We start from the raw sequence: 26,591 nt of genomic DNA, 5'->3' as shown, positions 1-26,591 counted from the left end.
CGAAGCTACAACAAGGGCAACAAAAGGGGAAAAAAAAATGGCCTCCAGGAGCGGTGGATTCATGGTGCAGGCACCGAGCCCAGCAATAACCCTGGAGGGAAAAAAAAAAAAGAAAGAAAGAAAGAAAAAAAAAAGCAGCCAAACAATTAAGGAACATGGTGGCTTTTTGCTCTCACGTAAATGGTTGTGACCTACTGATCACTTATTCTAGAAAGTGTAGAAAGCTGAGGCAGGCAGGCAGACAGACAGACAGAACTCAAGGTCCACTTAATTACACTTAGCTTCTGAGCCTCAGGTTTGCTCCTCTCTAAGATGAAGTGAATATCTACTTCATGACTAGTCTGAGGATTAGAGCTAATAAGTGAAAGTGTTCAGCTCAAAGTGGATCATCAAGAAATAGCATTCTATTACTTTCAGTGCAATGCTTTGGGCCTTAATCTTATGTAAAAAAAAAAAAATCAGTTGGTATTCTTTGATTTTGTTTGTTTTACCCAACGAGCCTTTATTAGGATGCCTACTTTATGTTATAGACAAAGCACTGGACTCTCAAAACCAATGCTATAATAAAGTGCGGCTAGCATTTCAACAGGCATCCTTGTCCATCCTTGACCACCTATGCATCTGCCAGCATCCCTACCTTTCAGGTGGGCTGCCATACCAGCACATCTCTACTTAAATCGTTCTGGATGTACATTCTATCTCCCTAAATTCAGACATCAGAAGGCACCTTACAAATGAAAAATGCACAGGTCTTCATCAATGAAGAGCTCCCCCATACCAGCCTCCCCAATAATGTCTTTGGTGCTTAGGCCAATTGTCCTTCCTGCAGTTTGAGCCCATCTGTTTTCTCTGAGTACTGTCCCTTTGTAGTCTGCATCACTCCCAGAGATGAGCCAGCTCAACTTGCCTCCTCAATGTACTTGGTCAATGGCTGTATTACTGAAACATACTCTTTCTTCCTTGGTGCCAGATGTGAAGTTTCAAAGCAGCACAAGCCAGGCTGGCTAAGCCTCTGACATCTGCTTTAGCAGGCAAGCCAGTCAGCTGCTGCTTCTGGTAAAGTTGGCCCTTTTTCATGGACAGCATGAGAGTTTTGTCCCACCAAGTGCATAGGCAGGCAGCTGAGGAGGCCTCATAAATGATGTTTGTTTACTTAGGATGGGCAATGTGCTGCCAGTGGAGAGAACCCTGCCCTTGGAGGCAGATTTGATGTCTCACTGGTCAAATAACTTTGCTGTCAGAAGCCTCTTTCTTCATAACACTTATCAAGAACTCACTACCACATTGCTATCACCTGTCCATTACTTCTTGGTTATCTTAAATCACAAAGGGGCTGTCTTGGCCATCATTCCATCTCTAGCACTTAAAACAGTGAGTGAACCTAGAACACATTAGGACCTCAGAGTTTGAATTAATTAACTAACTAACTAATTAATTAATTCTAAAGATGCCTGTCTCACTCTCTGGTAATGTGATCCAATAGAAGTCACTTATTTTGTTTTTGGTTATTTTTTTTTAAATAGAAACATCAGACAACACACTATAGCACCAGAGCTTCCTTCTATATCGTAGGGCTGGGCTCAAAACTGGGTCTCCATATGGCAAAGCAGTGCACTATCCAAGTGAGCTAATCTACCAGCTTGTAAGTCTGAGTCTTAGTTTTGTCAGCTGTACAGTGAAAACATTAGATCTTTATCCTTTGTGCTCTAAGACATTAATTGAACAAATTTCCTAGTGTCTTTGTGCTGGGCACTGTGCCAGGCCCTGAAAAATACAGTCAAAACAAGTCAAAAACAGAACCTGCCCTCATGGAACTATGAAAGGGAGAGGCAATCAAAGAAATAATGGCATAAATAGGTACTAAGTGACCATTGTAATAGGACAAAGGAATTAGGAAAAGATATACTAGGGGACTAACCTTGCTTGGAGTTCTCTGAGAAGATATCCTGGTTAAGTGATATTGATGCTCAGACTTTATGGACAGGAGTTGGCTGGGTAATAGGGCTACAGGGTATCAGGCAGCAGGAACAGTATATGTAGAGGTACTGGGGATGGGAGGGAGTAAGACTGAAGCATAGTGGCCAACAAGGAGTACATACTCAGAATGAGTGTAGAGAGCAAGACTGAGCCTGTCTAGAACCTTGTGGCAAAAGGAAGACAATAAACATCTTTCATTAGATAGTTCACTAATACAAAAATGGTAAGTAGACTGCTTCCCATGCTAGGAAGGGTCATAGTTGCTCCATTTTGCAGATGAGGAAATAGACCCAGGTTGAGTAGGCAATTTCAGTTGAGACCACACACACACACAGTGGTGGAGTGGTCTCTGAAATGCAGTCCACTCCACTTAATACTCTATTACATAGGGGCCAGATGGCAGCACACCTGGCTGAGCACACATGCTACCATGAACAAGGGCCCAGGTTCAAGTCCCCAGTCCCCATTTGCAGAGGGAAGGTGTCATGATTAGTGAAGCAGTGCTGTAGGTATCTCTCTTTTTCCCTCTTAATTTTTTAAAAACATTTTATTTTAATCTTTTTAAAAATTATCTTTATTATTATTGAATAGAGACAGCCAGAAATTGAGAGGGAAGGGAGAAAGAGAAAGGTAGAGAGATAGAGCTAGAGAACTGAAGCCCTTCTTCGCCATTTACAAAGCTTTTCTCCTGCAGGTGGTAACTAGGGACTTGAACCTGGGTCCTTGTGCATTATAACATGTGTGCTCAGCCAGGTGGACCACCACCCGCCCCTTCCAGCTCAATTTCTGTCCTATAAAATGTTTAAAAAGAATTTTTAAATATTCTTATAATGATAGTCAAGGGATCTTTCCCCTCTTACGTCCTCCAAATGGATACATTTTGAACCTGAGTAATTTATAATAACTCAACAGCAGCAACTTTTAAGCAAAAAATTCCTCCTGAGCATTATGTTTGCCTTTTGGCTAACTACAACTAAAGCTCTGATGTATTCTGAATATCAGGGTAGATTCTTAGGAATGGAATTACTGTTCAAAGGAGGTAGATTTTTTTTCAAAGATTTGTGTACACAGATACCAGGGCACTGCTCTGGCATATGTGGTACAAAGGACTGAACCTGGGGGTCAAACCTGGGGCCTCATACTTATAAGTCCCAAGTTCTACACACTGAACCATCTCCTCAGTTGCAGGAAATGCTAATTTTAAAGAAACTATTGGCATTTATTACCAGTTGTCTTCCAATTATAACCATCATAATTGGTATAGTGATCAGTACAAGAGAGCAGGTTCTGTTACTGGAGGCAATGAGAAAGTCAATCTAATTTAAGCAAAGGTAAGTCAAGCTGAGTTTCTAGTCCTACTCATTTTGCTCATTTAGAAGAAGGAAATACAAGCAGACTTTGACTACTTTCTTTGTGGAAAGAAGCAACAGCAACTCTAGAGAAAGTATCCAAAGGAGGCAGGGATGTTCCCACCCCTTTCAGACTTTAGAAAAAACCTAAAGACACCAGCCTCACATGGGGTCTGGTAACTCAACAGAGGCACTCAGGTATGCCACTGCTCCCACTCAGACTTGGTGTGGTTCCCAGAGACATAATCAGGGCCTTTGAGACTGATAGAACGCTGAATTAGAGCCTTAAGAACCATGAGAAAGCTGGACTGTGGGGACAGCTCACAGTAGAGCATAGGGTTTGCATTCCTGAGGCTCTAGGCTCAATTCTCAGTATTACCATATACCAGAGTTGAGTGGTATGCCAAACTCTCTGTTCCTTTTTCCTACTAAATTAAAAAAGAAGAAATTGAAATAAGAATAAAAAGAAATGAATTGAAATGTTTTATAATTTTTAAAGTACTGAGAAGGAAGGAAACACTTGTCCTATAAACATTGAGCTGGTAGAAGAGCAGCCCTCAGAAAAGTATCAGTATGGGCTGGTTGGCTCAGCAAAAGGTTTGGATGACTGTTACCCTCACTCATAGATCATGGTTTGTCCCTAGAGTGGGTGTAATAACCTATGTTCCTCATATCATCTTGCACACAGTAGATATCCTGGGTATGTTTCATAGATAAGCTGAGTTTTAAAGAACTTAACAAGCATTTTATGTTTTAATCAAGGACAACAGAAAGGATTAGAATAGGGCTCTTCCCCCACCGGCTTGGCAATCTAGTAAGGGGTAAGTATAGATAAATAAGCAATTACAGTGGATTTAGGGAAGGGCATGGAGGACCTTATAAACGATGTAAAGAATCTGCATTTTCTTTTTTAAAGATCTGTTTACCTTATGTGAGTGAGACCAGAGCTCCACTCCAGCACAAGTGATGTCAGAGACCAATGTAGGACCTCAAACAAGCAAGTCCTATCATCTGCCCACTGAAGTACCTCCCCATTGCTGGATTTTTCCCCCTTCTGGGGAAATAAGAAACTAAGGGAAGTTAGTATGACACAAGGTGCTATAATCAATTGACAGATGTCATAATATCAATTAGTCATTGAGCTTCAGTTATATACCATAGAGTTTGTATACAATATCTCTTATTTTAAGAACAGCCACACAAAGTCTGTATTACCCCATTTTATAGGCAAGATCACCAGGGTTACATAAATTCAAATAATACATACATTTGAGATTGACACCCAGGCCTGTCTGACCCAAAACCCATGTAAAACTCATTATACCCACTAGCTCCACTATGCCAGACACTCACTGCTTCTCCTACTTTGGATGATGGCCTTTACCTGGCACTGGGCTACAAGGCCAACACCCCTTAGGCAGCCATGGCAGTAAGCTAGTCAGAACAACTGAAACCTACTGCTGAATTCGTGCTATAAGGGAGAGTAAGAACATGTGCCTTCAGGTCTGATTCTTTTCTGACCGGTGATCCCCTGCTAGTCTTTTCTTTTTTAATGCCTTATTTATTTATTTATTTATTTATTTAAGACAGAGAGATCTAGAGGGAATGGGGAGGCAGAGAGGGAGAAAGAGACAGAGAGACAACTGCACCACTACCTTACCTGCAGGTGGGGACTGGAGGCTTGAACCTGAAATCTTGTACATTGTGACATGTGCATTCAACTGGGTGCACCACCACCCAGGCCCCCCCCACTAGCCTTTTCTTTCTTTCTTTTTTTTAAATTCTTTATTGGGGAATTAATGTTTTACATTCAACAGTAAATACAATAGTTTGTACATGCATAACATTCCCCAGTTTCCCATTTAACAATACAACCCCCACTATGTCATTTATCATCCTTCATGGACCTGTATTCTCCCCACCCACCCACCCCAGAGTCTTTTACTTGGGTGCAATATGCCAACCCACTAGCCTTTTCAATGGCGTCTGCCCAACACAGATTTTAGCACACTGTAATGTACTGATACTACAGTGATAAGCACACTTATTTGTGAGGTTTCTGTGAATGCATACTATTGGGTATCCACATATGCATCTATGATCTATTTTTATCAAAACAGTAATTTAAAGTAATTATTACTGATCTAATTTAGACATGAGGCAAAGAGAGGATAAATATTTGCCCAAGTTCACACAGTTAAAACAAGATAAAGGTGTTTCTCTTTCTGATCATACAAAGACACTGGTATTAAGTTAGCCCTGTTGACACAACTATAAAACAGGATATAACACATGAAGGCAGTAAGTTCACATACTGGACAACCAACAAAGTAAGTGAGAATGTGATCCCTAAAAGAACAAAAGCATATGCGATGAGCCTCATCACCCAATTTGGAGGTGTTTCTATCTTTGTTTCCTTCCTTCCTTTTTTTTTTTTTTTCTTCCTCTCCTAGGTCCTGATGCAGGGAGGCCAGGGAGCACAGCAGCTTTCCTAAGACAAGGAGACTGAAACAGTAAATCAGGGATATTAAGCTGAAGAGAAATAAATCTCCAAAAAGAGAGACAGGCTGGGAGTATGGATCGACCTACTAACGCCCATGTTCGTTCATCGGGGAAGCAATTACAGAAGCCAGACCTTCCACCTTCTGCACTCCATAATGACCCTGAGCCCATACTCCCAGAGGGATAAAGCATAGGAAAGCTATCAGGGGAGGGGATGGGATACGGAGTTCTGGTGATAGGAATTGTGTAGAACTGTGACCCTCTTATCTGATGGTCTTGTCAATATTTCCATTTTATAAATAAGAATAAATTAAAAAGTAAGCATAGGCATATAGGTGCCTCTTCCATGTCTCCAAAGACACTTCTTGAAGCCAGGCAGAGAACAATTACTCAAGGAACAAGAAGTAAACTACCTTCAAAATGGAGAGCCGAGGTATGTTGGAGTTTTAACTAGCTAATAGGAGTCTCACTGAATATCCCAACATTTAGTAAAGTGAAGCTTTAAGTTTAGGGATATTTTATCCTTAGAATAAATGACATTCTAGATGCATCCTAATAAAGTTTCAAAACCAGCCAAAAGATGGCTCAAGTTCACTCCTAATTAAATTACCTGTCTGCTACAGCAAAACCCAACACTGCATTCATTATGGAAGACAAAATCCAGACACATACCAATGGGGTATCAATAACGTCCAGCAGAAAATAAAACTATTGGCAGACATGAAAAGAAGCAAAAAGTGTGAGAACCAGAAGAAAATGTACTCACCTGAAAAAACCCCAGCAGTGACAGCAATGGAATTAGCAGAGTTTAAAATAATTGTTATAAACATGTTTAAGGCATCAGAAAAAAAGTAAAATATAATTAAGAAGAAACCTCAACAGAGAATCAAAAATTATTTTAAAAAAATTAAATAGAAATTATAGAACTGGGGCCCAGGCAGTGGTGCACCTAGAACTGTACACATTAGCCATCTGTGAGAAACTAGGTTCATGCCCAAGACCTCAACTGCAGAAGGGGAAGCTTCACAAGCAGTGGAGCAGTACTACAGTTTCTCTCTTTCTCCCCCTCTCCTCTCCACTCTCTATTTCTGTCTCTATAAAAAATAATTATGGGGAGTCAGGCAGTAGCACAGAGGGTTAAGCACACATGGCGCAAAGCACAAGGACTGGTAAGGATCCTGGTTCAAGCCCCCGGCTCCCTACATGCAGGGGAGTTGCTTCACAAGCAGTGAAGCAGGTCTGCAGGTGTCTATCTTTCTCTCTCCCTCTCTGTCTTCCCTATCTCTCTCCATGTATCTGTCCTATCCAACAATGACTACAATAATAAAACAACAAGGGCAACAAAAAGAAATAAAAATAATAAAATAAATAAAATAAAATAATTATTTTGGGCTGTCGGAATGTCATGATGTACTTTTCTGTTTTTCTATGCAAAAGTGTCATGACTTTTCTGACAACTCACTAGAAGCAGTGGCTGAGGAGGCAGCACAATGGACAATAGCTCTCAAGCATGAAGTTCTGCGCTCAATCCCCAACATTGCATATGCCAGAGTGATGCCCTGATTCTCATTAAGTAAATAAATCTTTTAAAAAATAAATTATGGGGGCAAGGGTAGATAGCATAATGGTTATGCAAAGAGACTCTCGTGCCTGAGGCTCCAAAGTCCCAGGTTCAGTCCCCCTCACCACCATAAACCAGAGCTGAGCAGTGATTATAATAAATAATGTGATTATAATAATATCTATTGTCTTCTTAACCCTAAGACAGCAGGAACCTCCCATTTCCTCTATAGAGCCTTTATATCCCCCAGTCCTGGAACCTCTAGGGTGGGGCTTACTTTCTTGCATGCTTCTCTCAATTCATACCAAATAATATTGCATCCGCTGATGCCAACCTAATCAACGCAATGAGTACCATCTCAGCATGCGTCACTTCAGACTGTCCAGAGACTGCAGGCTTGGAATGTCAACCCTTCAGCTTCATTACTCGAGTGAGACCTTTACTTTCAAAGTATTCTCTAATTCCATTATAGGTGGTTCACTTCCTAACAAAGTCCTAAAACCTAGATATGGACCAGGTCCTGTGATATAGAGCATATGTTTACATGTATCCATAAACTAGGGCAAAATATATACCTGAAAGCAAAAGTACACAATAGTTTGCAGTGAGTCAGTATAAACTTACTAATGAAATAGTATCTAACTGGACTTAAGATACCCTCCTCATCTACTTCCTATTACAGTTCTCTCACTCACTCCAAAGCTAACCTTAGCAAAGCAAGGACTGCAAAAGCTGAATAAGGGCAAGAGACTGGCAGACTTTAATGATGACTCTTTGGTCACTATCAGGCCACTGCATCAGCTAGGGCCCTAATCGGGGAGTCCTGAGATTCTCAAACAGATATGATGGGCCTAGACCTCAAATAAATCCCTCTCTTCATTGTTACTGGTTATCTCTATCAGGAACAACAAAATAGACCCCTTTGTGGGCCCCCCTTTGTGGGACCTTGCTCTCAACTTGGATCAACAACGACAGAGAATGTTCCATGCTCCGAAAGGAGGCTGGACAACATACTCTATGCTACACCTGAGGAAGATGGGTCAATATTGGGGCAGCTTGGAATGTTCCTACTCATGGCCACAGAAAGTGAGCTCAGATCCACAGGGATGCAGAGGTCACATAGGCTCCTGAGCCGAGTATGGGCCCCAGACCAAATCAAATTTATGGGGTTTACAGTAAAAAATATTTATACCCCTTTCCCATATTTGAGAGCTACTCTCTTCCCTGACCCAGCTTTCTGGTCCTTCTGCCAGTCATGACATCACCTTCCCAGACAATAATTAGGATCCACCTGCATATCAGATTTCAGGCACAGGCTAAAAACCAAAAAACTAGTATAGCCACAGGCCCTTTGGAATATAAATGAAATATGCCTACTAGCTATCTACAAAATGGAAGACCCATTTTTCTTCATCTGCACTATTCCAGCCTTTAGGTCCATGATTGTTCAACAATTTGTTTGGCTTTGTATGTTGGCTCTCTTTTCAGCCACCAGGTTCCAGATGCTAACATGATGCCGACCAGACTTCCCTGAACAGACGACCGCAGCAAATGTGTCCTAGAGCTCAGTTTCCCCAGAGCCCCATCCTACTAGGGAAAGAGAGAGACAGGAGTGGTGAAGTAGAGTTGCAGGTGTCTGTCTCTCTCCCTCTCTATCTCCTCCTCCCCTCTCAATCCTGTCTCTATACAATCATAAATAAATTTAATTTAAAAAGTAATGACAATATTCAGACTCCAAGTTCCATCTCACAGCCTTAGCTTAAAGATAAAACTTTAGGAAAAAAAGATAACTTTAGGAGATGGGTGGTGGCGCACCTGGCTGAGTATCATATTATCAAGTACAAGGACCCAGGTTCAAGCACCTGGTTTCCACCTGCAGGGGAAAGCTTCATGAGTGAAGCAGGGCTGCAGGTGTCTCTCTGTCTCTTTCCCTCTATCTCCCCCTCTCCTCTCAATTTCTCTGTCTCTCTCCAATAATAAATAAATCTAAAAATAAGTAAATAAATATTTTTTAAAAGATTAAACTTTATTTTGGGGCCAGGCAGTTGTGCACTCTATTATGCACACATATTACCATGTGCAATGACCTGGGCTCAAGCCCCCACTCCCCACCCACAGGGAGAACTCTTCAGGAGCGGTGAAGAAGGTCTGCAGGTGTCTATCTTTCTCTCTCCTTATCTCCCCATTCCTTCTAATTCCTCTCTATCTTGGGAAGTAAAAATTAAAAAGTAGAAAGAAGAAAAAATGGTTACCAGGAGCCATGGATTTATGCTGAGCCTGGTGGCACACTCACTCATTCACACACACACACAAACAAGCCAGCACACAAAGCAATGGAATAATAAACCCACACATATATGGATATCTAATTACAAAGAATCCAAAAGAATACAGCAGAGAAAGGCATGTCTCATCAATCAATGACACTGGGGAAACTGGATAATCACATGCAAAAGAATGAAACTTGTGGGGCTGAGCAGTGATGCACCTGGTTGAATACACAAGGATAGGGCTGAAGCCCCCCCCCCACCTGTAGGGGGGAAGTTTCAAGAATGGTGAAACAGTGCTGTAAGTGTCTCTATCTGCCTCTTCCCTCTCAATGTCTGTTTCTATCCAAAATAATTAAAAATATATAAAAAGGATAAAACTAGTTTACTATACCACATACAAAGATTCTAAATTTAAAAAGCTTGTAAAACCTGAAAATATGAAACACACAGGAAAAAAAACACAGATGATAATATGACATCGGTCTTAGTGATATTGTTCTTTATTTAACAACTAGATACACAAATAGGGCTATTTCAAAGTAAAAAAAAATCTCTGGACAATGAAAACAAAGCCATTATTTAAACAAAAAGCCAGGATGCATTATGGGAGAAGATATTTGTGAACCATTCATTAGATATGAATACCCAAAATGCATAAACAATTAAAAGTCAGCAACAATGAAACATACAACCTGATTAAAAAGCAACAAAGATCCCTGACTTATGACTATATTACAGGGCAATAGTAATAAAAACTGTGTGGTACTGAAACCAAAACAGACACACAGATCAATGGAATAGAATTGAGACCCCAGAAATAAGCCCTCACACATCCACAGGTAGTTATCTATGAACATTAGATAGAGTAAGGAAAGCCTCTCTAATAAATAGTGTTGAAGGGGTTGGTTGGTGGCACCATGCATGAGGATCCAGGTTTGGTTCAAGATCCTAGTCCCTACCTGCAGGGGAAAATCTTCACAAGCTGTGGAGAGGAAGTGCAGATATCTAGCCTTTCTCTATCTTTCCCTCTTTCTCTCTCTCACACATTCTACCGAAAGGGAAAGAAAATGTAAAAGAATGGCTGCCAGAAATGGCACTGTGCAGGCCTGGAGCCCCAGTGATAAACCTGGTTGCAAAATAAAATAAATGGTACAGGGAAAACTGGGTGGTCACATGCAGAAGTATTAAACAGGACAACTACATGTCACTGTGTATAGAAGTAAACTCAAAATGTATAAAAGACTTAGATGTTAGACCAGAAACTATAAGACATATAGGAGAAAACATCAGCAAAACACTACATGAGATTTGCTTTGGAAATGTCTTCAGAGTCACAAGCATGGGAAACAAGCAAACAAAAAAAGAAGCTTCTGGGACTACATCTAACTGCAAGGTTTCTGCCCAGCAGAAGGAACCATCTTCAAATAAGACATTCTATGGAATAAGAAAAGAGCTTTACATGGTATATGTCAGTCAAAAGGCTAGTAACTGAGATATACATATTAAAAACTCAGTACCAGAAAACAGCATGGTGGCAAAAACAAACAACTCCATTTAAAATTGGGGGAAAGAATTGAACAGATACTTCTCCAAAGAGGATATGCACATGGCTAGTGGGCATGTGAAAAGATGTTCAAAATCACTATCAGATACCAGTTCTCACCTGCAGGAGGCAAGCTTCATAAGCAGCTAAGCAGGGCTGCAGGTATCATTCTCCCCCCCCCCCACCACCATGACCCCTACGCCTCTTAATTTCTCTGTTCTACCAAGTAAAAAGAAAAAAAATAAGAGTAGTGGATTAACTGCGCAAGCACTGAGCCCCAATACTAGCCATGGTGGACTGATGAGAAAGGGTATAAGGAGTTGTTTAAGGAATATAGTTTCAGTTTATGGGGGGTGGGTAGTGGTCCAAATGGTAGAGTGCACATATGACCATGTTCAAGGATCCATGTTCCAGTCCCGTCCCCACCTGCAGGGAAAAGCTTCATGACAAATAGTGAAGCAGTGGTGCAAGTATCTTTCTAAATATCTCTATCTCCCTTCTCTCTGTCCTATCAACTAAAAGAAAGAAAAAAGAAAAAGAGAAAGAAATGGACACCCAGAGCAGTGAATTTATTTTGCAGACACTGAATAAGCATAAGTATGAAGGAAGCAATCAATAAAAAAAAAATAGATATTTTTTTAAGTTTCAGTTTTGCAGGATGAAAAATTCTAGAGGTTGGTTAAACATGAATGAATTTAACACTACTGAATTGTACACTTCAAAATGAGATGGTAAATTAAATTGTACACTTTAAAATCAGATGGTAAATTTCATGCTATGAATATTTTACAATGTAAACTTTTTAAAAATTAACTAAGAATATAGCATAGAACTAAATAATTAAGAGTAGGGAGTCGGGAGGTAACGCAGTGGGTTAAGTACACATGGCATAAAGCGCAAGGACTGGCTTGTAAGGATCCTAGTTCAAGCCCCCAGCTCCCCACCTGCAGGGGAGTCACTTCAGAGGCGGTGAAGCAGGTCTGCAGGTGTCTAGCTTTCTCTCCCCGTCTTCCCCTTCCCTCTCCATTTCTCTCTGTCCTATCCAACAATGACAACAACAACAATAACTACAACAATAAAAAACAACAAGGGCAACAAAAGGGAATAAATAAAATAAAATAAAAATAAAGAACTAAGAGTATAAGGTCTCTTGGGAAAAACACAATGGTAAATCTTTATGACTTTGGAAACAAAGCTTTCTTAAGACATCAAAAGGATAAGTGACCACAAAGAGTTAATTCGCACTTCCAAGTACATCCTCAAGAAAATGAAGACCATCCCCAGAATGAGGAAAAAAAAAAAAAACAACTTTGCAAATTGTTTAGGTGATAAAGGAATAGTATCCAGACTATAAAACTATTACAAGTAAACAATAAAGGCAAAAACCCAAATGAGAAATGAACAGAGGATTTGAATTGACATTTCTCCAAAGAATATAAACAAGTAGATAGTACATGACAAAATGCTCAACATTATCAGTCAGTAGTGAGAAATCACTTTATACCTATCTATAATGAAAAAGACAGTAAGAGGTTGACAAGTACATGGATCAGCTGAAATCCTCATGCCTTGTGGATGGGGAAGTAAAATGGGACAGTCATTTTGGAAAACAGTGTAACGGTGTCTCATCTGTTACTATACAGCCAAGAAGCTCTATTCCTGAAAGAAATGGAAACACCCATCCACACAAAACCTTGTCCCCAGCCATCCAAAGCAGCATTATTCTCAACAGCCAAAAAGTAGGAAGAACTCAAATTCAATGAGTGAACAGATAAAATGTGATCTATACAACAGAATATTATTCAGTCACAAAAAGGAGAAAATACGACACATTATAACATGGATGGCTTTTTATAAAATTATGCTAGTAAGAAATCTGACATAGAACTTTTGTGTTAGGTGTGGTATGGAACTAAAAATTGTAATCTTACTAATCTTCTAACAAACTATTAATAACAAAAGTTTTTAAAGAAATCAGATACTCAAGGCTACATAATATGTAACAATAGGATTCAGAATAGATAGGAAAGGCATAGCACAATCAGTACTTGATGGGTAAATAAATGATTATTAAAATAAGTGCTCCAGCCCTGGTCAAATGGATTTAGAAAGTAAAAGAGAAATTAAAGTAATATGAATTTCCTAAAATGAGTGAGTCAGAGATAGGTGGGAAGAAGAGGGGAGCATGAGGCTAGGGAATGGTGTGGAGGTAAGGGGAAAGATGTTGGGGACTTTTTTTTTTTTTTTTTTTTTTTAGTGAGAGAGGGACAGATAAAGATGAGTGTCCTATTCAGCTCTGGCTTATGGTGGTACTTGGGACTGAACATGGATCCTCAGAGTTTCAGGCATGTAGATCTTCTGTATAACTACTGTGCTATCTTCCCAGTCCAAAGTTTTGTTTGGCCTTTGTTGTTTGTTTGATTGTTTTATTTTTTATATTTACTTATTTTCCCTTTTTGTTGTCCTTGTTTTTCACTGTTGTTGTAGTAGTTGTTGTTGATGTCGTCGTTGTTAGGACAGAGAGAAATGGAGAGAGGAGGGGAAAACAGAGAGGGGGAGAGAAAGCTAGATACCTGCAGACCTGCTTCACCACCTGTGAAGCGACTCCCCTGCAGGTGGGGAGCCAGGGGCTCGAACCAGGATCCTTACGACGGTCCTTGTTTGTTTGTTTGTTTGTACAGTATGACCGTGCCATTTATTATAGAGTTGGGAGCACAAAGTGAAATGCCCAGCTGGTGAGTAGAGAGGCTGAGAGGAGTGAAGATCCCCAGATGCACAAGGAATCATAGGTGTGAGTCAAAGGCTTGGTGTTAAGGTGTTGGGTATGTTCATTAAGGGCAAAAGTTACGAAGAGCAGAGGGTAGACAGTTTGGATTTTTGCCCTTTGTTTTTTGGAAAGTGCCTGACATAAAGGGGTATGCAGTTCAGAGTGGGTGGGGAGGTGGTGGTGGGAATGTAAGCTTAAATCTGAGGACCCAAATTCTGTTTTAGCTAAATTTTGCCATGTGGCCTTAAGAATCTGGACGGTCTGAGGCTCTGTTTTCTCAACTATATGAAAGCAGGGGCAATCAGCCTTGTTCCTTCTCAACTGGCACCTAAAATAGTGTTTTGTATACTACAAGATTCATCCTATGCAAGAAACTATAATAATAACAGTTATTTTTGCAGTGAGAGAGGTAAAAGGCCAATAAAATCGTTTGACTGCAGAAAGCAAGGGGGTAGCTTTTTGTTTCTAAAAAACACACACAACACACCAGAAAAAGAAAAAGAAAAAGAAAAAGAAACTAGTGCCAGCAAGTACTACCAGGTGCACAAGGTAGCTTTTCCAACTTCGAGAAGCAAACAACAGAGAGGGGCCAAGTGGCTTCTCCCAGGAGACCTGTCTTCACCAACTGAGTCTGACCGGTAACAAGCACAGATGGAGACAGCAGGCCCTGCCCTGGCTGGGCGAGACCCAGGGAGTGTAGGGCCAATAAAGATTGCTGACCTGGCTGGCGACCTGTGCCTGGGGCCCTGCGGCTTGGAGCTTCTTCAGGCCAGATGTGCTCCTCCGAGTTCCAGGAGGTGTCGAGGGTGCCGCCAAGCCCCTCCTCCTCCCGGCCACACTTGGGAGCATCCCCTCCGGGTCAGGCAGAGAAGCTTCACTACCGAACAGGCCAGGCTGTCTACAGCTCCTCGGGTGGCCAGCCTCATTACAGCCGGCCAGCACCTCTGGGCTAGGTCCAGCCAGGAGGCTGGGGAAGCTGCTTCCACCTCTTTCCAGGCCCGGCCGCCTGCAGTCTGTGTGCAGCTTGGAGCCAGCCCTGTGAGGCAGCAGCCCTGTGAGGCTGAAGTTTCGGCCTCAAACCTCCCAGGCCAGTGCCAGATCGGACTCAGGAGCCACCTAGCCCCCCTACCCCGAGGCCTAGCGAGGCAAGGTCCCGCCTAAAGGTCAGGGCGCCAGGCGGCTCCTAGCTCGGGCCCCACCTGCGCCGCCAGCTCCCAGATGCCCCTCAACCAGGGCCCCCGGGGGAGCCGAGCTGACTTTCCAACGCACTCACCTGGGGGGCTCCCCAGGCCCCTCCACCCAGGTCCCCACGCACCCCGCTGCACTCAGCTGGGAGGGAGGACTCTCCACCGCCCCTCCGCCGCCCTGCTTCCCAACACTAACCCGGGCTGCGTGGCCATGGCACCTGGTGGCGAAGGTGCTGGAATAGCAAAGGGGCTGAAGCACCAAGGCCGGTGTGAGTGAGCCGAGGAAGACTCGCCTGTGGGGGTCGGGCGGTAGCGCAGCGGGTTAAGCGCACGTGGCGCAAAGCACAAGGACGGGCCTAAGGATCCCGGTTCGAGCCCCCGGCTCCCCACCTGCAGGGGCATCACTTCACAAGCTGTGAAGCAGGTCTGTAGGGGTCTGTCTTTCTCTCCCCCTCTGTCTTCCCTCCTCTCTCCATTTCTCTCTGTCCTATCTAACAAAGACAACATCATCAACAGCAATAATAACTACAACAACAATGAAAAACAAGGGCAACAAAAAGGGAAAATAAATTAAAAAAAAATAAAGACTCGCCTGTGACAACCCGGGAGGCGTCCCGAAGGCGCAGGCCCTACACCGCCGCCACCCCAGCATCTGTCCTCCCTCACCACATGCGCCGGCCGAGGCCTTGGGCTGGGGCGGGCCTGGCACAGACAACACTTACCACGCCGGCCCTCCCGGCCTGCCGGGGCTACTGTCACAGGAGACACGTGTCGCCAGTGTGCTAGGGGACACACAGGGAACGCGGGGTCCCAAACAGTCCCCGGGCCTTTCTCCCTCGGGGAAAAGCCACCTGGCCAAAGATGGCAGCGGATCTCGCAGCAGGGCGCAGTCTCGTGAGAAGCCTCAGTCCCGCGAGAGGGCCCCACACCTGCGCTTCGGGTCCTTCTGCTAAATGGAAACTTCCCACCATCAGCTCCTCAATATATACTGATTTGCTCTAGCGCCTCCTAATACTCAGAGCATTTACTTAATATTTCCAGGTTTAGTCCTCCAAATAAGGAGGAGCAGATGAGTGGGATCTGGAAGGATCCTAAGCACAAAAGCTTCCGTGAAAATGGAGAGGGTGAGGTACAATCTCCTCCCGGTGCATGGGGGCAGTCGTGGGCCCAAGGATCTCAAACTCTCCCTTCCCCCGGCAGTTTACGGACTGTTGTGCAGGCTTCATGGGAATGATTGATTAATCGCCAGTCACTGGTAATGGATTAAGCCTCCGGCCAGCCCTCCCTTCCCTCAAGTAAGGGTTGGATGTGAGGCTGATATTTGCCTCCCTCCAGTCCCAGGTTTGGTCCCCCACACGCACACACACACTCCCAGGCAGCTCCTCAGGTGTAGCTGAAGAGGGTTTCTGAAGAACAATAGAAGACACCTTTACCACTGTCATTATTTAGAAAATTTCAGGGATTTTAGGAGTTGTGTGCTACACCAGGACAAAGACCAAATACCTATTTTTTACTATAAATTACAACATCACAGCAAGTTAGTGTTTCAAATAGACTGTTAAAGAGGAAATCATTGATAAGTTTAGAGCAGAGGAGAGATATGGCCAAAGTGGCTGCTAGAAGCACTCTAATGGTTTACCCAGTAGAGGATAGAGGTCAGGGGGCTGGGGTTGAGCCTGAAGGAATCAAATTCAACACTCCTGTTGTTCTGAGCCTCCTGTATTTTTCTAAATGATAAACACATGAGTTCACTTCCAAGCTGACTGAGTCACCCATTCATGCCACAAGAACACTCCTGAGCACGTGCAGCATGCTGGGGGCAGCTGGAGGCACTAAGAAGTTAGCAAGCAGCAGGCAAAGCACCACCTGGGTGGAGGTCACACACATACCCTCTGGGGAAGCATCCGGACATCTATATTCAGAAAAGTTCCATTAGTGACTCCAAAGTGCAGTGTTACTGGCTGAATTGTGTTCCCTCAGAATCTATATGTTGAAGCTGGGGAGGTAGCTCAGTGGCTGTGCACCAGACTTTGATGTCTGCGGCTCTGAGGTCCCAGGTTTAATCCCTGCCACCACTATAAACCATAGCTAAGCATTGCTCTGGTAGTTCTCTCTGTCTGCTCTCTGTGTGTCTTTCTTGCTAATAAATAAATAAATGTTACCCAAAAGTTTGTAAAAATAGGTAAAACATTATATAATGAATATTGCAGGACTGGGTAAAAATACCACAATGGTGGTATGCCAAATTTTCATGCCTGAGGCTCTGAAGTTCCAGGTTCAATACCTGGCACCACTATAAGCCAGAGATGGTGTGTTCTTGTTCTCTCCCTCTCCCATCATAAAATAGTTTTAAAGATGATTTATTACTTAAATATATTAAAAATAATCAATAAAAAATTTTTTAAGTCATGCACCACCACCCCCAGTATCTCAAAATGTGACTGTACTTGGAGAAATGATTATGTTATTTTATTTGTTTTTGTTACCAAGGTTACTGCTGGGGCTCATTATCTGCATGACTATCCCACTATTCCCAGTGGCCTTTCCCCCCCCCCTTTTTCTTTCTTTCTGATAGAGAGCGAGAGACAGAAATAGGGAGCAAGAAACAGAGAGACACCTACAGCAGCACTCCAACACTCATCAAGCTTCCCTCTTGAACGTGGATAACAGTGGGGAGTGTGGGGGTACTTGACTCCAGTCCTTACACAAGGTATAAGGTTCATTCTGTCAGGTGAGCCACCATCCAGTCCCAAAGAGACGATTATGTAAGACCATCAGAGTGAATCTTAATCCAATTTAGTGTCCTTTTAAGAAATTAGGACACAATGCCTCAGTGGTGGTAAGGTATAAGACCTACATTCATGAGAGATCAGATGTGATCTTTGGCAATCATATACCAGACCAGTATTTTCTCTCTGTCTGTCTCTGTCTCAAATTGATCACTGTTCTACCCTGGTTTATGGTGGTGTCAGGGACTTAATTTAGGACTTCAGATCCTCAGACTTGAAAACCTTTTGCATAACCATTATGCTATCTACTCCCACCCTTTTGCTCATTGAATAAATAAATAAATGAATCTTTTAAAAATTATTTAAAAAAAAAACCCGAGAATCAGGCGGTAGCATAGCGGGTTAAGCACACGTGGCGCAAAGTGCAAGGACCAGCATAAAGATCCCATTTCAAGCCCCTGGCTGAAAAAGGAAACATTGACAAAGCCATAGGATAAGAGGGGTACAGCTTCACATAATTCCCACCACCAGACCTCCGTATACCATCCCCTCCACTGAGAGCTTTCTTATTCTTTAGCCCTCTGGGAGTATGGACCCAAGATCATTGTGGGATGAAGAAGGTGGAAGGTCTGGCTTCTGTAATTGCTTCCCCGCTGAACATGGGCGTTGACAGGTCAATCCACACTCCCAGCCAGTCTCTCTCAGGAAATAGATTTCTATTGTTTAAGCCCTCTGCCTCAATCTGTGGTACTTAGTAATGATTAAGCTTAGCAAATCAATTCTCCCAGCACCACCCACAACTCCTGACTGAGAAGTCATGATGCAAATAGGATTACATCTGGGAAGTTTAAGCCAGGTGGCCCAATTTAGAGAAATCTCTGTGAATTTGAACTTGACAGAGAAGCCAGAGGCCTCTACATGGTTCACAGAGGCATGACTGCACTGAAGGTATGGACACTTCTGAGTAGCACCCACAAGAACAGCTAGAAGAGCCCTAGGGTTCTTGCCCACCACAAAACACAGAAGAATTCCACTGGAACAGACCTTTGTAATGGCACCAAAGACCCCGGCTGCTCAGAAAAAACCAGAGTGGACAAGGACCTGGCCTGAGGTCACATAGCACCATGGGAAGTACCAAACTGCAGTCTCACCCCCTCCCTGCTGGCCCCAGCTGCTTTCTCCTCCAGCCTGCTGCCACACATTCTGCTTTCCCACCCTCGTCTCCCCACCATTTTGATTCTGGTGAAGGCCAGGAACATGATTTCAGAATGATGAAACCCAGCTCCTGAGGTCATGCCGGCTTCTTTGCAGTGGCTGTGATTTTGCACGGCCTCAGTCCCACCAGAAGGCTGGGGAAGTTGGCACATGACTAGAGAAACGGGAGGATGAGATAACTAAAGGGGATCATTTCAAGCCAGGTCAAGAGGAATTTCACATTGCAAACCCCTGACCCAGTACTGTTCCAGGGGATGCTCAGAACAATGCTGCAGCCTCATGCTTGCGTCATGCCTTTGCCTGTCATCCCACTTAATCCTCACACACGCAGCTCTTCCAAGTCAACTCCACCAAGCTGCTTGTACCTCTGTCCCTGACTGTGCTTATTCACATCTGTGGTATTTGCTGCTGCTGCTGTCTGTTGTCTGGATCTTTCTTACCTCCTTCTCTGCCCTTGTCTGCTTTTCCTGTCTAACACCTTCTCACTCTTTCAGGTCCGACTCCAGTGTCGCCTATTCCAAGAAACTTTCTCTGACAGCCCATTACCCCCACCCCAGCAGATGAACCTATACACTTCTCTCTGTATCATCTATTTTTGTGCTCATCAGATTGTATGTGAATGACCTACTTCCACATTGGTTTCCTCATTTGTCTGGTGGTGCAGCAGGTCTGCTTCATCTAGGTCTCACAGCACAGAGCTGAGCACAGATGAATCTCTTTATGTTGGATATCTTCCACCTAGGTAGATGAGGCAAAAGTGCCAGCCCCATTTTATAGAGAAAAAAAACTGGGGCCCAAGAGGAATTGTCAGGCTTGTTCAAGGTCCCAGGGTAAGTTGATATCCCAGAAAAGAACAGAATCTAGCTCTCTCCTGGAGCTCAGACAAGTTCTCTTATATTCCAAAGCACTCATGGGACAGCTATCCAAAAGGACTCACTGAACTGTACTGAGTGCATATATTTTCTATTGTTCCTACAAACCACCAAAAACTAAATTATTTAAAACAGTACATATTTATATTTGTTATCTTATGTTCCCAGAGATCAGAAGTTCAACATGAGTCTCACTGGAATAAAGTCAAAACAATGGGGGAGGTAGGCAGTAGCGCAGCGGGTTAAGCGCACATGGTGCAAAGCACAAGGACCAGTGTAAGGATCCCAGTTCGAGCCACCAGCTCCCCACCTGTGGGGGGGGGGGCGCTTCACAAGCAGTGAAGCAGGTCTGCAGGTCTGCAGGTGTCTATCTTTCTCTTCTCCTCTCTGTCTTCCCACCTCTCTCCATTTCTCTCTGTTCTATCCAACAACAATGACATCAGTAACAATAATAATAATAACCACAACGATGATAAAACAACAAGGGCAACAAAAAGGAAAGAAAAAAAAAAGCCTCCAGGAGCAGAGGATTCGTGGTGCAGGCACCAAACCCCAGCAATAACCCTGAAGACAAAAAAAAAAAAAAAAAAATCAAAACACTGGCAGGTTTTTATCCCTTTCTGGAAGCACGAAGGGATAACTCATTTTCTTCATTTTCTTCCTTGTAGATTGCCACAGTTCTTGTTTGTGACCCTTCTCACCTAAAAAGCCAACAATGACTGTTCACTCCCTTTCTACAGAGTTTTACTCTGCTATTTGTTCCTCTACTTCCCTCTTCAATTCATTAAATCCTTGTGATTTCACTGGGGACACCAGATAATCCATGATAATCTCCCAGTTTCAAGGTTAGTTAATCTGAAAAATTAACTCCCTGTGTCATGTAATCTAGCATGCTCTTGGGTCTCAGGGATTAGGAAGTGACCATATTTCCTTGGGGGGGGGGTGATGCATGAGTGTTATTCTGCCTTCCTATTTGGAGGGCTAGGAAATAATGAATCTGTTAAGGGTGAAGTAATTAGACTTCCCAGTGTTGCCACAATCTTCCTGAATAAAACCTGTCATTCTGAGGTAATTATTTAAAAAATTTTTTTTTGTTATTTTAAAAGTCTTTTTATTTATTTATTATTAGATAAAGACAAAGAGAAATTGAGAGGGAGGGAGATGTAGAGAGAGAAAGACATAGACCTGCAGTCCTGCTTCACTACTTGTGAAGCTTTCCCTGTACAGGTGGGGACCAGGGGCTTGAGTTTGGGTCCTTTTGCACTATAATGCAAGTGCTTAACTAGGTGCACCACAGTCTGGCACTTCCTCTCACTCTCAAAAGTGTTGTGGCTTGAAGGATAGCAAGTAGACATCATCATAGAATATTAGAGCAGGATGCTCAGTCTTTCATTAGGTAGATGAGGAAACTGAGGCACACAGGGGAAAAGAACTTGCCCAAGTCATTCAGTTGGTGATAGAGTTGAGACCAGAATCCATATATATATTTAACAAGTTGCTTTGGCTATTGGTGCTCAGACTGAACCTAGGACCTTTTATGTGCAAGTATTGTTCATTGCAGCTGTGTTCTCACTCAGTCGCAGACAAAGACTTTATTTATTTTATTATATATATATATATATATATATATATATATATATATATTTTTTTTTTTTTTTTTTTTCCACCTCTGGGGGCAGAGGATGTCACTGTTCTGTGCTGACTTTTGAGATAAAGTTGAGAGGGAGAGAGTGAGAGAGAGAGAACACCACAGCACAGAAACTTCCTTCAATGTGGTGGAGCCCAGGCTTGAATCTGGGCCCTGCACATAGCAAAGCAACACACTATCCAAGTGAGTTATTTTGCTGGCTTTAGACACAGACATTGATCTTTACCCAGAAAGGCTGCTATGGGATCAGAAAACAAAGAACAGTGGTCCAGATCCACTATTTACTAATCTTGTGAATTTGAGCAAGCCTCTCAAGGTTCTGGAATCTATGCCTCTAGGTCAGTAGGCTGGCTAATGATGACACTGAATGTACAGATGAAATAAAATAGCTTGGAAGTCAGCTCAACATCCTAGCGCAGGACTTGCAGGCCTGAGGACCAATGCACCACAGACCACCTGCACCACCACAGACCAGAGCTGAGTGTTATTCTGGTCTCTCTCTCATAAAAATAAACAAACAAACAAAAAATATTTAACCAGACACTGATCAGCACTGGTTTATGGTAGTGCAGGGGATTGAACATGGGACTTTAGAGCCTATGCATTAGAGTCTCTTTGCATAACCATTACACTATCTACCCCCACCCAAAACAAATCTTTAAAAAGGGAAAAGAAAAGAAAAATAAGATGTGCAGGAAAAGGACTCACTCTTACCCATGGCGTGGGGGAAGGCCCGTGCCTGCAGCAAATACCCCAGGCTCGCACTGGGTACCACTGCTATAACTTGGGGACTTGGTCCACAGGAGGATCACATGGAAGGACATTCATTCTTCCCACCTGGTCAAACACAGAGCTCATGGGTTTTGTTTTTGTGAATGCTCCACTGGCATCACAAACTTCCAGAGCTAATTTCTTTGATGTTTTAGAGGGAAAGAGAAAGATAGTGGAAGAATGAAGGAGAGACTGACACAGAGAGGAGAGACAACTCAGCACTGCTCCACTATCCACAGAGCTTCCCTGCTGCTCCTGTGTGGTGCCAGGGTCTGACCCCAGGGACCTGGTGCATGCACTACCAGACCAGGTGTCTCCTGGCCCCAAAGCTTAAGGTTTTTCTCATGAGTGAGTTACGTGCACACATAGAGGTTGCACTTCTGACTAGAGAGGGAGTGAATGAGGCAGGCCAGAGAAGACTGCAAGGAGGGGCCATTGGGAAGCCCCCTTTTCATAGATCCCACAGGCAATAGAGATACTATTATGACCATTGGCCTCAGAGCAGCCCCTCCTGCCTCTCGCCCAGTGACCACAAGCAGTGTGATGCTGGAGTAGCCTCCCAGAACCTGTTTCTTCACTGCTAAGGTAGAGACAATACCAACCTCCTCATGAGGGCAAAGGATTCACTGAGTGATAGCAAGGAGAGGGGTGGGGGAGTATTCTCACCTCCCAGACACACCTCGAGTCCTCCAAGGACTTCACTGTCATTGTTTCCTCTAGTGTTCATTCCCGATCCCAATGCTGCTAGGTACCCAATGGGGCTTTTGCTGTACCCACAGACTGAAAGCCCAAATCATCTGTTAACCTGAGGGCGAAAGAAGGCAAGGCTCTGCCATTTGGTGTTCTCATGAGGGTGAGGTCATGCAGGATGAATCACGCGGAACTAACTTGATGCTGAGCTCCCATGCGTTTTCCAACATGTGATCTCACTTTATTCACAGACTCCCCCCGTCAACATCACGTCTAGTGGGAGGACATGAAGAAACTGGGGCTAGTCTCCACAGTTTCCAGATGGGAAGATGGAGCTTATCTGGGTCAAGAAGCAGTTAGTACCCTAGCTGCATCTCTGTAGAAATTTGAGTGCCTAGATCACAAGGACCAGACACCCACCATGGGGACGGCAGGAGTCACAGAGGGACTTCTCAGGCAGCACGGCCTGTTGAGCTCAGTGTCTACTCTGCAGCTCTGCTGGCCAGGGCTGTAGTGGTGGCCTCTAATAGCACCTGCAGCTCTGACCTCAGCCTCTTCTAGTTCAGTGACTTGTGACTTGGCCTCCCTTATCTTGGCTCCACTTCCCTCCCCACTATCTGGGCTCCCACTGACCACCCCTCCCCTCACCCCTTCAAGAGATGAGTCTGTTGACTAGACAACCCTTTTGAGTGCAAAGTAACACAGACCCTCTCAAGCCATCTTGGCATGGTGTGAAGGCCTGACCCAGGATAGGGAAGGGCAGCCAGCCTTCCAAAAACTCCATACTCTCCTGCCCTCCTCTGTCATTCTCTCCTCAATGACCAGCCCCAGCCCAGATGCCTGGAGGGAGCACTGATGAGCTAATTTCACCTCACTGGGCAGACTGTTCCAGAGGCCACACTGGGGCCCAGCACACTGGCACTATCCCCACTTCTGGTTCCAATCAGACACCTGCCCAGCACTGCTTCTTTGAAAGGGGTTTGGGAAACTGCCTCACCAGGAGAAATACTGGAGGGGAGGAGGGCAGTGGGTCTCCTTCATGCCCTCAGCTGGGGTTTGTCTCTGCTTGCCCATCAGCCCTCCTCACAGAGCACTAGCCTCAGCTAGACTGAGCCTAGGGGTTGGGGCTCAGTGTGGAAGGGACATGCCACTCAAGACTGGCAGTTGAGCTATTCAGAGTGGACATTTTCACAAGAGAGAATGTGTGTAGGTGTCAGCAGGTGGCACACCCAGTACTACAAAAACTTTGCCATGCATGGGATCCCGGTACAAACTCCAGCACCACATGGGGCAGCCTGGATGGTACCAATAGATAGCAGTGCAGAGGTGTCTCTCCTCTCTCTCTTCTCCCCTCTCTTTAAATAAGAAAAATGAAAACCATTGGAGTGGGGAAGCCACTCAGAGGGGCTTTACACATATGTGAGGCCCTGAATTCATTCCCAAAGCTACATAAGAAAAGGAACAAACAAAAAAGGTTGTGTACAGTGAGCAGGTTCTCGGAGGCAGGAGACACCGAAAGTACAGCCGAGTTCTCTAGCCTGTGAGCAGAGTGGAAGAGCCAAGTCACTCCTTCCTTGGGCCCTTGGTCAGATCCCTGTCAGCCCACAAGGTGTAGGGCTGATGGGCAGACTAAAGGCAGGCATTGCATCATGGAATTCTGGAAAGTTCGAAGTGGCAAGTGGGCAGTGCAGAAGTGGAATCAAGCCAAGGGCCCAGGTAGGCCACATGTGTTTGCATCTCTAACTGTCACTAGCCCTCCATTCTAGAGAGGCTGAGCAGGCCGCTGGGGGGCAGGGAGAGGCACCAGCTCTATAGTTTCCTAACCCAGCAATGGATGCCTGTGACTGGCTAGATGAAATTGCAGAAGGGTCAGGGAGAGCAGGATGATGCTCCCTCATGGGAAGCAGCCAGGCTTCCTGGGGGCTTTAGATATACCCATGTGACAGGCCCAAGAATGCCACTGAATCCAGCCACTACAGAGCACTGTGGGCAAGTTGGTGAAGCTGGCCCTGGGTCTCTCTTCTCTTAGCTCCAGTCCATGGGATATCCAGGCCAGGGCGTTTCAGGACCAAGTGACTGGCCATCCCCATTCATGTGCATGGAGCCCAAGGCCCTCTGAAGCAGATGGGAGAAATTTCAGTATCTGCTGCACTGGGTAGCCTCAGATAAGTGTTAACTGTTCTGAGCCCTGACTCCCTCAATGGTAACCTGAGAAAAACAATATGCATTGTTTTGTAAGTTTTCTTCCATTCTTTAAAAAAATTATTTATTAATCAGAAAAGAGAGAAAGGGAGAGAGAACCAGAACATCACTCTGGCACATCTGCTGTGAGGGCTCAAACTCAGAACCTCATGCTTGAGAGTCCAGTGCTTTATCCCGCATCACTCCCTGTGCCCCTTGGAAGGACCTTGAACACAGCAGAACCTGTGCCCATCCGAACATCTTGCCGTTACATTATAACAGAACTTGCTGGAAATCAGAGGACTGATTGTCCTGTTGGCCTCCATGAGCCCTGTCTGGCACACAACAGATGCTTTGGAAATCTTTTACTTGTGTTATCTAATGATAGTCAGAGCTTCACATTGAGAGAAGTCAGAGCACGACTCCAGCACATGCGATATAGGGGCTCAAAGCAGGAGCCTTGGATGTGAGAGTCACTAATGCTGTTAATTAAGCTCTCTCTCCAGCCCTGATGTTCAGTAAATCTTTTCTAAGTAAACCAACAATGGAAATGCAATGCTTTGAGAGCCTTACTAATACTGACCATTACACGAGCGAACAGAGAGGGAGGCCCAGGGGCCTGATGGAAAGAGCATCACCACAGAGACCCGACGTCCAGCCCAGCCATGCCACTGGCTTACCCAGAGACCCAAGACAAGTTGTGTCACCCATCTGGGCCTCAATTTCCTCATTTGTCCAAATGGAAGCATGTAATAAGATGAGTACTCAGGCTGCTTCTTGGCTTTGAGGTCCTGAGGACTGGTTGGAGGATGGAGGTGTGTCCACCCCACATGGGCCACATGACCATGGAACCACAATCTGGCGTCTGTCCCCTGCGCCTCATGCTCCTTCTTCTTCTGAGTACTTTTGCTCTCTCTGGATTATTTTCAGCTGCAAGAGTTTAGCCATCACTCCAGCTTTGCTCCCCCATAGATACACGTGGTGCTCCCGATGAGCAGCACTGCCTCCCCCATCAGATCCCAGCAAGCTTCCTCTCATAGGGTCTATCCCCAGGATGGAACCTTGTGGTGATGGGGGAGGGCCCGGTGACACACTTGCTGACAGACCGAGGTGGGCAGGCCAGCGGCCGCAAAGGTGCACCCCGTGCCAGGTGGGCCTTGCCAGCAGGGCTATTTTTAGAAGACATGTTTATGATTTCTGTGTTAATAGTGTCTCTGTGTTAGCTCTGGCTCCCAAGCTCAAGGAGGGAGTCTTGGGGCAGCCCCCCCCACAACCCGCCGCCGCCTTCCTTGTCCTCCTGCTCACATGTGGGGATATCCTCACAGGTGG

The sequence above is a fragment of the Erinaceus europaeus genome, chromosome 17, assembly GCF_950295315.1.
Source record: "Erinaceus europaeus chromosome 17, mEriEur2.1, whole genome shotgun sequence".
Classification (NCBI taxonomy): Eukaryota; Metazoa; Chordata; class Mammalia; order Eulipotyphla; family Erinaceidae; genus Erinaceus; species Erinaceus europaeus.
Note: the sequence above shows the minus strand (reverse complement) of the source record.